Source organism: Trachypithecus francoisi, unplaced genomic scaffold, assembly GCF_009764315.1.
Source record: "Trachypithecus francoisi isolate TF-2019V2 unplaced genomic scaffold, Tfra_2.0 Lachesis_group17, whole genome shotgun sequence".
Taxonomy (NCBI): Eukaryota; Metazoa; Chordata; class Mammalia; order Primates; family Cercopithecidae; genus Trachypithecus; species Trachypithecus francoisi.
In genome coordinates, this window is record NW_022681462.1 from 10317944 (window position 1) to 10333209 (window position 15266).

Here is a 15266-nt window from a genome sequence, read left to right on the forward strand (position 1 = left end):
ATAATTATAAATGTGTATATATATATTCATAACAGAGTTTCAAAATTCAAAAAGAAAAAATCAACAGAACTAAAGAGAAAAATAGAGAAATTCACATTCATACTTGGAGACTATAACACCTCTCTCTCTCTCAGCAAATAAACCGCAAAAACTCAGTAAGGATATAAAAGGACTGAAATACCACTTTCAATCAATTTGACATTTATAAAATACTGTAGCCAAAATCTGCAAATACTCATTATTTTCAATTGTACCTAAAATATTCACCAAGGCAGTTTACATGCTGAGCCACAAAACAAATCTAAAAAAAAAATCAAAGGCTCAAAATCATATCAAAGGATCAAAATAATATTCTCTGATTGCAATAGAAATTAGAAATCAATTACAATTAGATATCTAGAAAATCTTGAAACATTTCAAAATTTAAGTAACCACTTCTATATAACCCATCAGTCAAAGAAAAAAAAAAAAACAAGGGAAATTAGAAAATATTTCCAACTGAAGAATAAAAAATGTACAACATAACAAAATTTGTAGGATGCAGATAAATCTGGGCTTGGAGGAAAATTTAGGGCTTTAAATGTCTATATTAGACGAAAGAACTAAATCAAATACCTAAATTTCCACCTTAAGAAACAAAAAAGTTCAGGCACGATGGTTCATGCCTGTAATCCCAGCACTCTGGGAGACTGAAGAGGGAGAATTGTTTGAGGCCAGGAGTTTGAGACCAGCCTAGGCAGCATAGTAAGACTCCATCTCAACTAAAAAATAAAAAATTATCTGGGTGTGATGGCACACACTTGTAGTCCTAGCTAGTTGGGAGACTAAAGCAGGAGGATCACTTGAGCTCAGAAGGTAGAGGCTGCAGTGAGCTGTGCTCATGCACTTGCACTCTAATCTGAGTAACAGAGCAATAACTCAATTCAAAAACAAAACAAGAAGCAACACAAAAAGAACAAATTCAAGCCAACATTAAGTAGAAGAAAACAAATAATAAAATGTAATAGCAGAAATAAATACATCAGAAAATGGACAAACAAAAAAGTTAAAAGTTGCGTATTTGAAAAAATTAAGAGAACTGATCAATTTTTGGCAAAACTGAGCAAGAGGAAAAAACACAAATCACCAAAAACAGGAGTAAAAGAGGAGACATCACTGCAAATTTTAAAGATATTAAAAGAATAGTAAGAAGATTGTATACATAAACGAATGCCAAAATATCAACAATTTATACAAGATGGAAAATTTTCTTGAAAAATAAGATGTACCAGAATTGAAGTAAGAAGAAATCAAAAATCTCAATGGTCCTATGTCTGTTAAGAAATTAAACTCATAATAAACTACCTACCAAGAAAAAAATATCCAGGCTCAGATGGCTTTACCAATAAATTATGTAAATATTTAAGGAAGAATTTATACCAATCTTACATAAGCACTTTCAAAAGTCAGAGGAGGGAACATGTCACCAGTTGTTACATGAGACTCATATAACTCTGATACCAAAACCTAACAAAGACATTGTGTAAGGACATGATATCCATTCTTACCCCTTTTATTCAGTATTATACTAGAAGTAATAGCCAGTGCAATAAGGCAAAAAAAAAAAAAAAAAAAAAGAGAGAGAGAGAAAGAAATATAACGCATGAATACCAGAAAATAATTTAAACCATTGTTATTTGCAGATAATATGATTGCATATGTAGAAAACCTTATGGAATCAATTTAGCAAGATGAACATTTTAAAAGTAATTTAATTTTTATGTAATACCAATAAACAAATGGAGAATAATTTTTATATCCCATTTACAATATCATCAAAAAACATTCAACATTTAGAAACAAAAATACTGAAAACTGTACAGGGCATAAAAATCTTGCAGAAAAAATTCAAAGGTAGGCCGGGCGCGGTGGCTCAAGCCTGTAATCCCAGCACTTTGGGAGGCCGAGACGGGCGGATCACGAGGTCAGGAGATCGAGACCATCCTGGCTAACAAGGTGAAACCCCGTCTCTACTAAAAAATATAAAAAATTAGCCGGGCGAGGTGGCGGGCGCCTGTAGTCCCAGCTACTCGGGAGGCTGAGGCAGGAGAATGGCATGAGCCCGGGAGGCGGAGCTTGCAGTGAGCTGAGATCCGGCCACAGCACTCTAGCCTGGGCGACAGAGCGAGACTCCGTCTCAAAAAAAAAAAAAAAAAAAAAAAAAAAAAAAAAAAAAAAAAAAAAAAAATTCAAAGGTAAATAAATGTAGAGATATGTCATGCTCATGAAATGGAAGACAAAATATTGTCAAATGTGCATTCTCTCAGAATGAATCTACATATTCAATACCATTAAGATCAAAATTTCACAGGCCTTTTTGAAAAATTCACAAGCTGATTCTAACACTCATATGGATAAAAAATATCAAAAACAATTTGAAAAAGAATAACAAAGTTGGAGGACTTATACTACATGATTTTAAGGCTTACCATAAAGTTGCTGACACCAAAGGGGACAAAAGCAGTCTATCCCTACTGATTCCTACCAAAAATAGAGATTCATGAGCAAAATAAATGTTTTCATTATTTTAAGCCAAATATGTGGGAAAGTTTGTTATGCACCCATAGTTACTGGAACATTGTCAAAAAAGAAACAGCAACAATTCTGTGCATCAAAAAACACCATTAAGAAATTGAACTGGCAATCCACAGACTGGAAACAAATATTTACAATACAAACATCTGACAAAGAACGTGTATTCACCCTACACAGAGAATGCCTACAAACCAAAAATTTTGAAACCAACACCATTAAAACAATAGGAAAAAGACTTTTTAAAAATATCACAAGATATACAGTCAATTAAATATGAAAAGGTGCTCAACATAATTATGAAAGTGCAAATCAAAATCATAATTTCAAAACTGCTAACATAATTAAAATGAAAATCACTGACAATTCCAAATGTTGAAGTCAATACGGAGGACATAAAGCCCTCTTACATTGCTTGGCGCAAGTATAAAATGGTATAACCACTTTGGAGAACTGTTTGGCTGTTTCTTGTGAAGTTAAATAGATATCTACCCTTATGACCCAGCAATTTCACTACTATTTACACATGAGAAATGAAAGCATGCTTCCAAAAAGACTTGTAAGAGAATATTCATAACAGCTTTAGTCATAATAGTCAAAAACTGGAAACTACCCAGCTATGCAAATATAGGAGAATAGAAAAACAAATTGTGGCACATCCATACAATGGAATACAATTTAACAGTATGTATTAAGAATAAACTATTGATTCATGCAACAACTTGGATGTATTTTGAAAACATTTTTCCAAGTTAAAGAAGCCAGACATAAAAAAGTATGTATGGTATGACTCCATTTAGGAGAAGTTAGAGAAAACTAAGATGATAAAAATTAGAAAGTGATTGCCTCTGGGGAACAAAGGAATTGACTCTAAAGGGACATAAGAGAAATTTCTGGGATATTCTATAACTTTTTTGATCACATGGGCATATACAATTGTCAAAATTCATTGAACTAAACACTAAAGATCTATGCATTGTATTGAATATAAATTATACTCAATTAAAAACTGGAAAGAAAGGCCGGGCGCGGTGGCTCAAGCTTGTAATCCCAGCACTTTGGGAGGCCGAGACGGGCGGATCACGAGGTCAGGAGATCGAGACCATCCTGGCTAACATGGTGAAACCCCGTCCCTACTAAAAAATACAAAAAACTAGCCGGGCGACGTGGCGGGCGCCTGTAGTCCCAGCTGCTTGGGAGGCTGAGGCAGGAGAATGGCGTAAACCCAGGAGGCGGAGCTTGCAGTGAGCTGAGACCCGGCCACTGCACTCCAGCCTGGGCGGCAGAGCGAGACTCCGTCTCAAAAAAAAAAAAAAAAAACTGGAAAGAGCTGGTTTTTTTTCTAAGCTCTGTAACTCATTGGTGCTCCAGCAGCCCTGCTGTGGGACCCCCTTTAACAAATGCCTCTAACAAAGACTACTAAGGCCTCCCTGTCCATCCCTCCCTCTGCTTTTCCACAGACCACCAGCCTCCAGCACAGAGTATATGTGAGCACATGGACACAGAGTAGGGCACCAGGGAGAAGGGCAAGACACGTGATGAATAGATAGAGCCCAGCAGTAGGTCCAAGTTTGTTCACATGCGATGCTACTCAGTGCATTCCAGAAGTACTACTGGAAGTAGGAAACATTGCAGTGGGGCTGAGGTCATGAGTTCTGCAAGTAGGAGTAACAAGCCAGTCAAACGTGTGACTTCATTCATACCCTTACACCAGTGGGTCAGGTTATACGAGAAGCCAGAAAAGGTTTAGAAATTCAATCCAATGAGATGACCCTTACTGTATGTACTTTATAAGCAACCATCCTCCCACCTTACCTACTACCTCCTCTACCCAACTGACAAGTTCTAAAACTCATTTCCATCATGTCTTGCGTGAATACACAACATTATTTTCCAAAAGTATATATTCCATAACATTTATAGAGACTGATTATTAAAATACAAGTTCACCTAAATGCATTACTGAGTTCATTATACGTTTACTCACATAGTAAATGTTCTAAAAGTAGAACTTCTATTGGAGATGTCATAATTTCTTTTTTAATTTTTTTTTTTTTTTTGAGATGGAGTCTCCCTCTGTTGCCCAGGCTGGAATGCAGTGGCATGATCTCAGCTCACTGTAGCCTCTCCCTCCTGGGTTCAAGTGATTCTCCTGCCTCAGTCTCGCAAGTATCTGGGACTACAGGTGCACACCACCATACCTGGCTAATTTTTTTATTTTTACTAGAGATTGGGTTTCATCATGTTGGCCAGGCTGGTCTCAAACTCCTAGCCTCAAGTGATTCACTTGCCTCGGCCTCCCAAAGATCTGGGATTACAGGCGTGAGCCACCACACCCGACCGGAGATGTCAGAGTTATTTTTAATAAATAATTTTAAGGGGGTTCCTTATACTTGGATACATACATTGTATCTGATACACTTGGATTCAAATTCTGACTCTGCAACTTCCTAGTTACAAGACCTTGAGTAAATTACTTAATTTCTTTGACCTTCAGCTTGTCATCTGAAGAAATAGAGATAATGATAGTCTCTACCTATAGCAACATCAAGAGGATTAAATGAAATTAATGAAGGCTGTAAAACAGTGTATGACACACAGTATGTGGTCAGTAAATATTAGCATTATTCAATAAAAACTGCAAAGTATACTTTAAAAAAAGTCCAAAGACTAAGTTCTGCTCCTGTGTCCCCACTTCTCCCCACATGATTTGAACACGTTCTTTAACTCTCTGGACCTCCATTTCCTTATATGCAAGATGAGAAGGTTGAGGCCAGCTGTATCAGTGGCTTCACCACCATTGAGCACCTTTCCCTCTGGCATGGAACAAGATGCTCAAGGATGGAAATGTTTATCCCACCATCAACACAATCCAAACTGTAGCAAAATGCCAAAAAACACCAGGGTCAAAGTGACCACAGCTGCCACTCCCTGCCAGTTGCACAGGAAATAAAGAAATGACCCAGGAAAATATCTGGTAAACAGAGATCTTGGACTGTTGAGCTAAGGATTGTCTCTTCCCTCGAGACTGGCAAGTGAGTCAAAAGTTTGTTGGTTGTTTTGTCTTGTTTTGTTTTGTTCAAATCCAAGCAAAGAGGACCTCAGGGATGGGAGAGGAATGAGTCTTTGCAGTGTGCCTTTCCATTCCTTTTACTACCAACTAAGTCAGGCTTTCAGAATCTCTTCTTGGGACAATTGTGAGGGCCTCCTAACTTGCCACGCCGCTTCAAGCAACCCTCCTCCAGCCTATCCTAAATAGCACAGCCAGAGCTGTCTTCCCAACGCACAGCATGGATATGCTCTCTCATGCTCAGAATCCTTCCCCAGGGCCCATCAACACCAGACTCCTTCTTCCCTCCATCCAGAATGCCTTCTACATTCTGATCCTTGAAGCCCCAGATCAATTTCTACTGCTTCCAAGAAGCTCATCCTCATGAGTTCTTGGATGAAATAGGGAGTTCCCACTCACTGGAGAATTTCAAGAAGAATGACTCAAGCACATGCTCAGGAATCTTTATTGATTCTCCATGTTCTATCGAATTAAAAAAAAAAAAAAAAACTCAGACTGACAGTCAGTACAATCTACAACATATACTCACCCAGATTTCCATCCTACTATTCCACCCTACCTGGCCTAATCCCCTGCTAATCCTGAGAACATGCCCATGTCTCTGTTTTTATCTATACGCTTACCACCTGGATTTCCTGCCCTCTGATTGTCAAAACTTGACCCCTCCTTTGAGATTTATTTCAAATGCTAACTAAACTCTGCTGCTTTCCCTAATTCTATCCTCATTCCAAGCCCTTTAACTCCTTGTGTTTCTTGTTTTTCCCTAGGACTCAGAATCCCCTTGGCACTTCAGTCAAGGGCACACTTGGAGAACATAAGGCCATTGAGACAGGGACCGACCCATCTGTGCATTGTGACCCCTAGGTCAGCACTGTCATGCTGCAACATTTAGGAATTATTGAGTGAGGGACTCTGGAAGGTCCATGTCTTGGCTGTTGTACAAAACACACCAGCATTGAAGTTGGACAAAATGATACCAAGAGTCTCTTCCAGTTCTGACCTTCCAGAAACCTGGATCAGCTCTAGGAGATCTGAACTCTGCTTTTCCCAAATTCCTTTGGTCCCTTGTCACCCAATTCACATTTAGTTTTTTGGTTATTGTTTGTATTTAATGTTTTGCAAAGAAAATACATTCACATAGTTCAAAATAATTTTGTAATTAAAAGGTACAAAGGACAAAAATCTCACCCCTACCCCATCACATAACTGTTTAGTTAACATTTTTATTAGCTTTTTGTATCCTTCCAGATTTCCTTTATGCAAATACAAATATATGTTCTTACATTTTATTACACAAACAGTAGCTTGCATAAGGTTGTTTTTGTAATTGATTTGTGAGTTAAATTTGCTCACCAGCTGCAGTGAAATTGCTGTGTGGGGAGGGTCCCTCAAAGCTCCTTTATCCCCTACTATGCCTAGCTCAGGGCTAGGCACATAAAAATGCTTAAATAAATGCTTCTTGGTTGGCTGCCCTTCTCCAGTCCTGCCTGGAGCTGAAAGCACGTGCCCTATCTACAGCTCCAACGTGTGAAGAGAGGCCCTGCACTCTCACTTCCTCAGACACATTTTTAGAGAATCATCTGAGCCCCAGGGGCAACAACACAAGTTTCCATCTGTGGTATGCCAGGCCTCCCATTACCTCAGTCTTTCAACTTGGTGGGAGAGAAAGCATGATGGGCTAGGAATCAGGAGACTTGGATTTCCTGCAGCTGTGTCCCCAGCTTGCTGTGCAACCCTCAGCAAGCCATTCATCCTCTCCAAGCCTCGTTCTTCTCATCTTTAGAATGAGGAGATGGCCCAATTGATCTTCCAGGGATCTGCTCACACCAGCACGACCCTCAGCCACGCCCTTCCAGCCTCAGCTGTGCAGACATCGTGTGCTATGGGGGTGAGGGCCACTTTGCACCCAGGAAGGCACTTGCAATTCCCCTGGACCTGTGCCCACTGGCGTGTTGATCCCAGCTACAACAGCACAGCCTTGCCACAGTCACACAACATTGCGTGAGCATCTTGGAGCAACAGTTCTTTCCCCTGGGGCCACAGGCCTGGGCCCCAGAGGCAACTGCCTGCCCGAAGCAAGACTCAGCCTTTCCTGGTAAGTCAAGAGAGGCCTAAGTGAGGTCTCCATGATGATCCAGATATGGGCCCCATGACACCTAAGGACACATCTGGGGAGGCCAGACTACCCACTGATGTAGCCTGCAAGGCCAGCACTGCTCTCACTCACACCCTTGAAGCAGGTGGCACCAGAATGGGGAATTGTGTGTTTCCCAAGAGCCTCTGCTGGGGAATTCCTCTCCATTCCTCTCTGCCCCACTGCCCTCCTCACCTGCTTCCACCTGCTGTTAGGAACAGGAGAGATCTGACCTGGAAGGGACCTCCAAGACCATCTGGTCCACCCTCTCTGTCTACAGATTCAGAAACTGAGTCCAGAGAGAGGAAGTCACTCACTTGGGGCATGCAGCTGCCTGAGTGGGGAAACAGTCTTCAATGACAAGCCACTCAACACATCTCAGAAAAGCCAGCCATGGCTCCCCTCCTGCTTCTGGAGGCCGCATCCGCACGTCCACAGTGCAGCAGGTGCCCAGCCAAGACTCTTGTCTCAGGGAACAGGCTGGGAAAGGGTCTCAGGGGGAGCAGCCAGGAACCCCGGGTGGTTGACTCAGTTCTCTACACCAGTGGCAAAGGCTGGCTACCATGTGGGTATAAACTTCTTACAGTTGTTGTTGTAAGCAGGACAGGCAGGGAAGAGATGAAGGCGGCAGCGTTGTCTTCAGTTGACCAGTGTTCAGGCTGGAACTGGGAGTCGGGCCTGAATTCAGACCAAAAAAAAAAAAAGTTATTATTAGGAGCCCCGTTCCCTATAGGGATAGAGATCAGGGCTTGTGGAATTTACTTCTTCTATTGAGTGATTCCCCACTTCTCTCTGCCTGTCTAAATCCTCTCTTCTTTGAAAAGCAGCACAGGGCTGCCTCTTTCTTGAAGCCTTCCTTGCCTCCAAACACCCCCATGTGGTCTCCATCCTCTGAACAGCTTGCAGCATTTCCTTCAGGAGGCACCAAGGAACGGGGCACCCGTCATGAGTTCTGGGCTGCCCCTTAGACTGTGCACGTGCTTGAGGTCATGGGATCAAAGGCTAAGCATCTTCAAGAAAAGCGCGTTGTTCTACCTCTTTAGCGCCCTCCGCAGCCTGCGGCCCAGCAGAACACATAAAAGGTGTGCAATAACAACCAACTTGCTGGTTGACTGATTCCAGTTCCACCCCACAAAGGACAACAAAGCAAACCACATGCTTCTTGAAATGCTTTTTTCTCCTGTCTGACATCCCTCGTGTCCCCATGCCAGCACCCCCAGGCAGTTCCACAGGGAGAGGAGTGTAAGGTGGCAGAGTTGCCAACGGGGCTTCCGGAACTGGTGTCAGACTTGAGTGTCGTTTTGGTGGACTCCATACTGCCTCACGGACCAGGTAGAGCACAACTGGCTAGGACCTATAAGTCCTACCTTGCATCCTCCCTCCCATCATCACAGCAACACACACACACACACACACTGTCCTCGCGTTTTTCCCTCCTTGGCTGCCCCTGAAGCCTATTTCCACTCCACTCCTCCTCTATGGATATGTTCGGACATGTGTACTTTATCCCAGGACCCTTTTGGACTGGAGTAAAACTCACACCCCAGTCTACATGCATCACCTGCCACCCAACTCATCCCCCAGGGACTCCCTCCTGCTCTGGGAAAGGCCAGGTGACAGCAGCTCTCGCACCAGCTCTGGTGTGGAGAGGGGTCAGAGTAAGTAAAACCAGAAATGGAGCAATAGCAGCAGTAAAAGCAAACACCACTATGTTGCTGGACCTCACGGAGGCTCCTGCCGACATTTAGAAAGATCCTGTAATTTCCAGACCGTTCTGGTCGAATATAATCTGGGAGAAACCTTAATGCTTGATTTCTTCCTCGTTGTGATTTGTGGCTTGTGGAACTCAAGATCCTTGAGGCCAAAATGGTGGTTTTTGTTCATTAGGCAAAGTTGCAGGCCCAGGCAGCAGCGGCTTTCTCCAGTCTGCCCCCGCCTGGCCCCAGATGAGGCTCAGGAAACCTCCTTGGCTACGGCTAAGGGTCTCACAGTGACATTAACCCAGCCACATTCCACACATGTAATATTCCCGAGTAGTAGTTAAGCTTGTAAATCCATTTTTTATGATGCAGAATTGTACAGCATGTGCAATGTGATGCGGATGTGTTAATATCACCGTGAGAAACTTAACTTTTGAATATCCTTGTTTTGGGAGGTACATATTTTACAACTTCAGCAATGCGTTACCGAACATTTCTTACACAGTTACTTCCATACAAGGTTCAAGGTGGTTGGTTATATTTAAATATAGAATTTCCCCCTACCTGATCACACCGAACAAATTAAAAATGGCTCAATTATTTGCATCAAGTTCTGGGTTTCTTACCGTCACCCTTGCTTCCCTATTGTAGCTTTGAAATTAGACTTTTAATTGTGCTTGTGAAACAAAAACATGGGAGGCCATTTTCATTGCAGAACAGAAAGTTACAGGCAAAGTTAAATGCACCTGCATTTCTTTCTTTGTTGGCTGGGGGTAGGGTAAGGAGGGAGGAGGAAGAGAAAGATTTCTATTTCAATGTCTCACTTCGGGTCAGAGATTAGAAGTTCCAAGCTCTGTGTGAACAGGGCACCCGCTCACCTTCTCTGGGCTGTGATTTCCTGCTCTTGAAAACAGCTACACCAGCACCAGCGTGCTTCAGCATTGTCGGAGGAGAAAAGCTTATCCAAGTGACTCAGGCAAATATACTTGATTATCACAAGCCCTATTCTCTTTCTATTGGCACTGATTGGGAAATATAATTCACCACCCTCCAGTGCCATAGTCCATGGAGGGGAAAATTCTAAATTCTAACCTGTTGCAGGTCAAAGATTCTTATGTCAAGGCAGAAGAATAGCACACAGTTTAGAAGCTGATTAGCTTCATTTGTTAATTGATTAGCTTTTATTTGTGTTAAGCAATTTAGTCATGTGACAGGTGAATGTCCATTTCTACTCTTATTCTACTCTTATTCTACTCTTCTCTTGATGATCAGCTGGCTGACCAGTTCCCAAAACACGCTCTTTGCTTCAGTCAAGACGGCAATCCCACAGACTCACTGTCTCATTCTTCAACTACACCACCTCCCGCCTAAGCCTCATTCTTCTTGGCCCTTCCCCAGGATTGCTCTCCCACCCCTTCCCTCCATCTTTCCATCCTTCCAAGCCTCATTCGGCCCCAGTTCCTCTCTGAAGCTCCCCCTGATACCTTCCACCCCTCACAGACCTCCCTGCTCTCTACACACCTGTAGTGCTCCTAGCATATGCCACCAGCCTTGCCTTGTGGAATGACTGTTTTCATCACCTGGCGGCTTGTACCAGCTTGTCTCTCCACTCTTGTAAACCTCTGGGAGGGCCCCTATCTCATGTGTCTGTGCATTCCAACGAATGCCTAAGAGAGTGTTGCATTTAGAGTTGACACTTAATAAATACTTGCCTGTTTGGGGAGGAAAAATTGCAATCAAAATTTTAAATGCACTTGGCCTGTAACCTACCAATCCCTCTTCCAGGCATCTAGCCTATAGAAACACAAGCCCACTTATATAAAGATGTATGTTTAAATGAGTTTATACATGGAAAAGGTTTAGAATAGGACCCCACCCACAGTAAGCACATTATTCAGGATTAATGGTAGTTGTTGCTACTGCTATTGTTGAAATGTTCACTGTAATATTGTTTATAATAGCAAAAATCTGGAGCGAGTTCAAATGGCTAGCAGGAAGAGTATCGGTTTTGAAAATGATGCTACATCAGTATAATTGTAGGCACATTTTAAAAAGAATTAAATTTATATATACTGAAATGGGAAAATGTCCCCATTATAGTGTTTGTCAAAAAAGCAAACCACAGAACAACACAGATACTATGATTTCATCTTTTTAAGAACTAGGTAGTAATATGTATATGCACTATACATATTCATGGCAGCAGCATAAAGTTATAACTAAGAGCACAGATTTAGGACTCAGAACACTTGGATACTGATCCTGGCTTCACTGCCTACTATCTATGTGAGCTCCAGAAAATTACTTAACATCACAGTTTCCTTATCTGTCAAATGGGGAAAACAGTCATACTTGCCTCAGAGGACTGGCACAGGGACTAAACAAGTTCATATATGTAAAGCACTTGGAATTGTGTCTGGCATGTCCAGATTCCCCAGTAAAGGTTAGTTCTTACCACCGTTATTATTTGCAAAGGAAAAAAGACTGAAAGGATATAAACCAAACTGTTAACAGCGGTTTCCTCTAGAGAGACAAATTAGGAGAAAAGGAAACCTTCTGGTTTGGTTTTGTTTTACCGCAAGCAGGTATAACTTACATAATATAAAAATATCTCCTATTTGTCAGTAGCATGGCAGGTTTGATTCATAAGGACAAACTGCTACCTGAGATGTAATGTAAGATGTCAGGATGCAGGCCACAAGCCACGGCTTCCCCATTTCTAAATCCTGATTCTAACTCCAATCCACAGCCAGAAAATTAAAAAATAAAAGATGTTATCGCCAGCTGCTGCCCCACGCATACTCTGCAACCCCACAACATGCTGAAAAATTGAGAACATCTGTTTTAAAAAATGAAAGCATCAATTACTATTTTAAACGGGAAGAAAGGGAACAGGAAGTAAATTTGGTGACAAGTGTATTTTTATTCATGCAACTTGACAGCCAAGGTAGGGTCTAGTGCTGCTTTAATAATCATCTTCCTGTGGTAGAAGATGGTTCAAAATGCCATAACTTTCATATTACTCCCTCTCACCTGGCAAAAATCCTCATCTTCCAAGACACCTTCCCAGCCAACTCCAGTCTTCAGCGTTCTCTCCCTACTCCCAACTCAGAGAGAGGCTCTGTCCTCCAGCATCTGGGTGGCTCTCCTTCTGGTGACTCATGTCATGATTTAACATAAACACCACCCAAGCCCCAGAGCGTGGAGAACAGGAGCCTCTCTGCCTCAGGCTTCTGTGTCCTCTATCACATCTCATGACAACCCCATCCCACTGGCTACAACGAAAAATCTAAACTCCTTGGCCCAACACTCCATGCCTCCCTACTATAGCCCCACACTCTCCATAGGATCCCCTCTCTGCCTGGGGATGCAGTCAGACTGGCCAAGTCCCTGTCCTCCAACTCCACCTGCTGCTCTCCATTGCTTACTCTTTTTTTTTTTTTTTTTTTTTTTTGAGATGGAGTCTCACTCTATTGCCAGGCTGGAGTGCAGTAGCATGATTTTGGCTCACTACAACCCTTGCCTCCCAGGTTCAAGCAATTCTCCTGCCTCAGCCTACTGAGTAGCTGGCACTAAAGGTGTGCATCCCCACACCCAGCTAATTTTTGTATTTTTTTAGTAGAGATAGGGTTTCACCATGTTGGCCAGGATGGTCTCAATCTCTTGACCTTGTGATCCACCCACCTCGGCCTCCCAAAGCACTGGGATTACAGGTGTGAGCCACTACCCCTGGCCTTCCATTTCTCACTTTTGTGGCCACTTTCCCTCTTATATTTGCCATCTCTATGCTGTTATCAGCATCTCCTCCCTTGCTTTTCACATACCCACCTCTTGCTATTCCTTCAGGCCAACTTATTATAACACCCCCAAGTCCTGGTCCCCAGCCAATACATAAGGATCTATTTTCCCCTTTCCTCTCTGCACCCCTCATCCTGTGCCCAGCAGAAAACCCAAATCACACAAGCCATCCTCTGAATGGGTAGAGCTTGTCTTTTCAACTGGATTGCAAATTCCTGGAAGGCAAGATAACTGTCAAACTTGCTTCTTTTCTCAGATTGGGCATGAGTAGAATGGAGCAAAGGCTGGGAGTTGAGGGAAGGCGGGGTGAGAATCTTCCCCCAAAAGTTTAATGTGGACTTTCATTTAGCAGTGATATCTCTCTGACAGCTCGCTAACTTTGTATGGCAACACTTTCCTATTTGTCTTTTCATTTATTTTTCTTGCTGGGAAAGAAAAAAAATAAAAGATAGTTAAAAATTAAATCCAAAACTTTCAGCTCTGATAAGATGAATTTTCTCAAAAGCCAATAATTCCACATGGCTCATCTAAAATTAGAGAGAAGTGACCAGGATTTTTAGTTGATTGGCTTTATAGTAGATGCAAGATAGTCAAAATCTATTTAAATGACTTTCTTAGGGAATTGGAGCAGCAGGCAATGCATCAGATGCCAGAAGTCCATTTAAATATTACACTAAGGGAAGGGAATTAGTTTGGTCAAGCTGCTAAAATGAACAGGCAGGGACAGAAATGCCCTGGAGAAGTGCTGGGTATTTCATCTTGAATCTATTTGAAAGATAAACACATTTATTTACCAAGTTTAATACTTCGACTATTTTCTGGAATCAGTATTTGCGCAAATCCAGGCTGAGCTGGCCAACTGGAATTAAAAAATGACCAGGACTACAAAATTAATTTGACACTCCTCAATTTCCTTGTTTAGAAACACAAAACAAAGTCCTATTGAAATTGGAGATTTATACAGTATTTCAGTCTACAACTTGGAAACTGCCACGGTGCACCGGCAAACAGCAGCACTCAGCTCCTCCAGCCCCAACGTGCTTGCCATGAAGGTCCGGGCTGCAGCTGTTTATGAGCTTAAAATGCAAACATACTAACTTTTTCCTTCTGCAGGAAAAACTTGCATTCCCACTGACACCTACTGCTGTCTTACAGATGGGCCTAACACTGACATTTCAAACATTTTACAGGAAATACATGGACCCACACTCCCTGAGCAGGACCCGTGCTACCCAGACACTTTTTAAATTGCTTTTCCAGTAGGATCCCAGGAAAGGTTCAGTTTCACCACCACCTGCACATGGCCAGGATATGACTGGTTTGACAATCTCTAACCTCTGCAGTCCTGCAGGGGTCCTCCGGGTAACTCTGCCCCCCACCCAGTTAGTGACCCCTATGGATTTTGGATTGGGTGTTTGGTAGCCTGAGTTTCCTGTGGCCAGCAGAGGCAGGAAGACCACACAGTATCAGACATAACATCCCACAAGATGAGGTGTGGCACAACATCCCAACTGTGCTGGAAACTGGGGCTGGCTGGTGAGGATGTCATTTAATGGATGAGCAACTCACCAGCCGGTTTCATTATTGAACGCCTCCCTCCGGTCCCTGAGTAACGGAGCTCTCACTGGCAGGCCTGGCTCTTCCCCATAGGTCTCAAAGGTTATAGAACCCCCTTCTTCCCTTGTAAACTCTTTCAGCAATAGTCTGCCCTACTCCCCTATATTGTCAACACACCGTAGCTGAAGCCTCAGTGGAATACCCCATCCAATTTCCCATAAAATGGGACATGAAAATAAACACACATATTGTATGTTGGTTTACATTTCCTGCACAGACCCAGCAGGGGCGACAGGAAAGACATTAAGGAAACTATTTCTAAAGCAATGGGCTACATTTTAGCCAGAATACTCTCACTGACCCTAAAAAGAAAGCCATTCAGATGGCTAAAATCCCATATAATTCTTTGAAAACGCTCTTCAACATTCCCATTTTA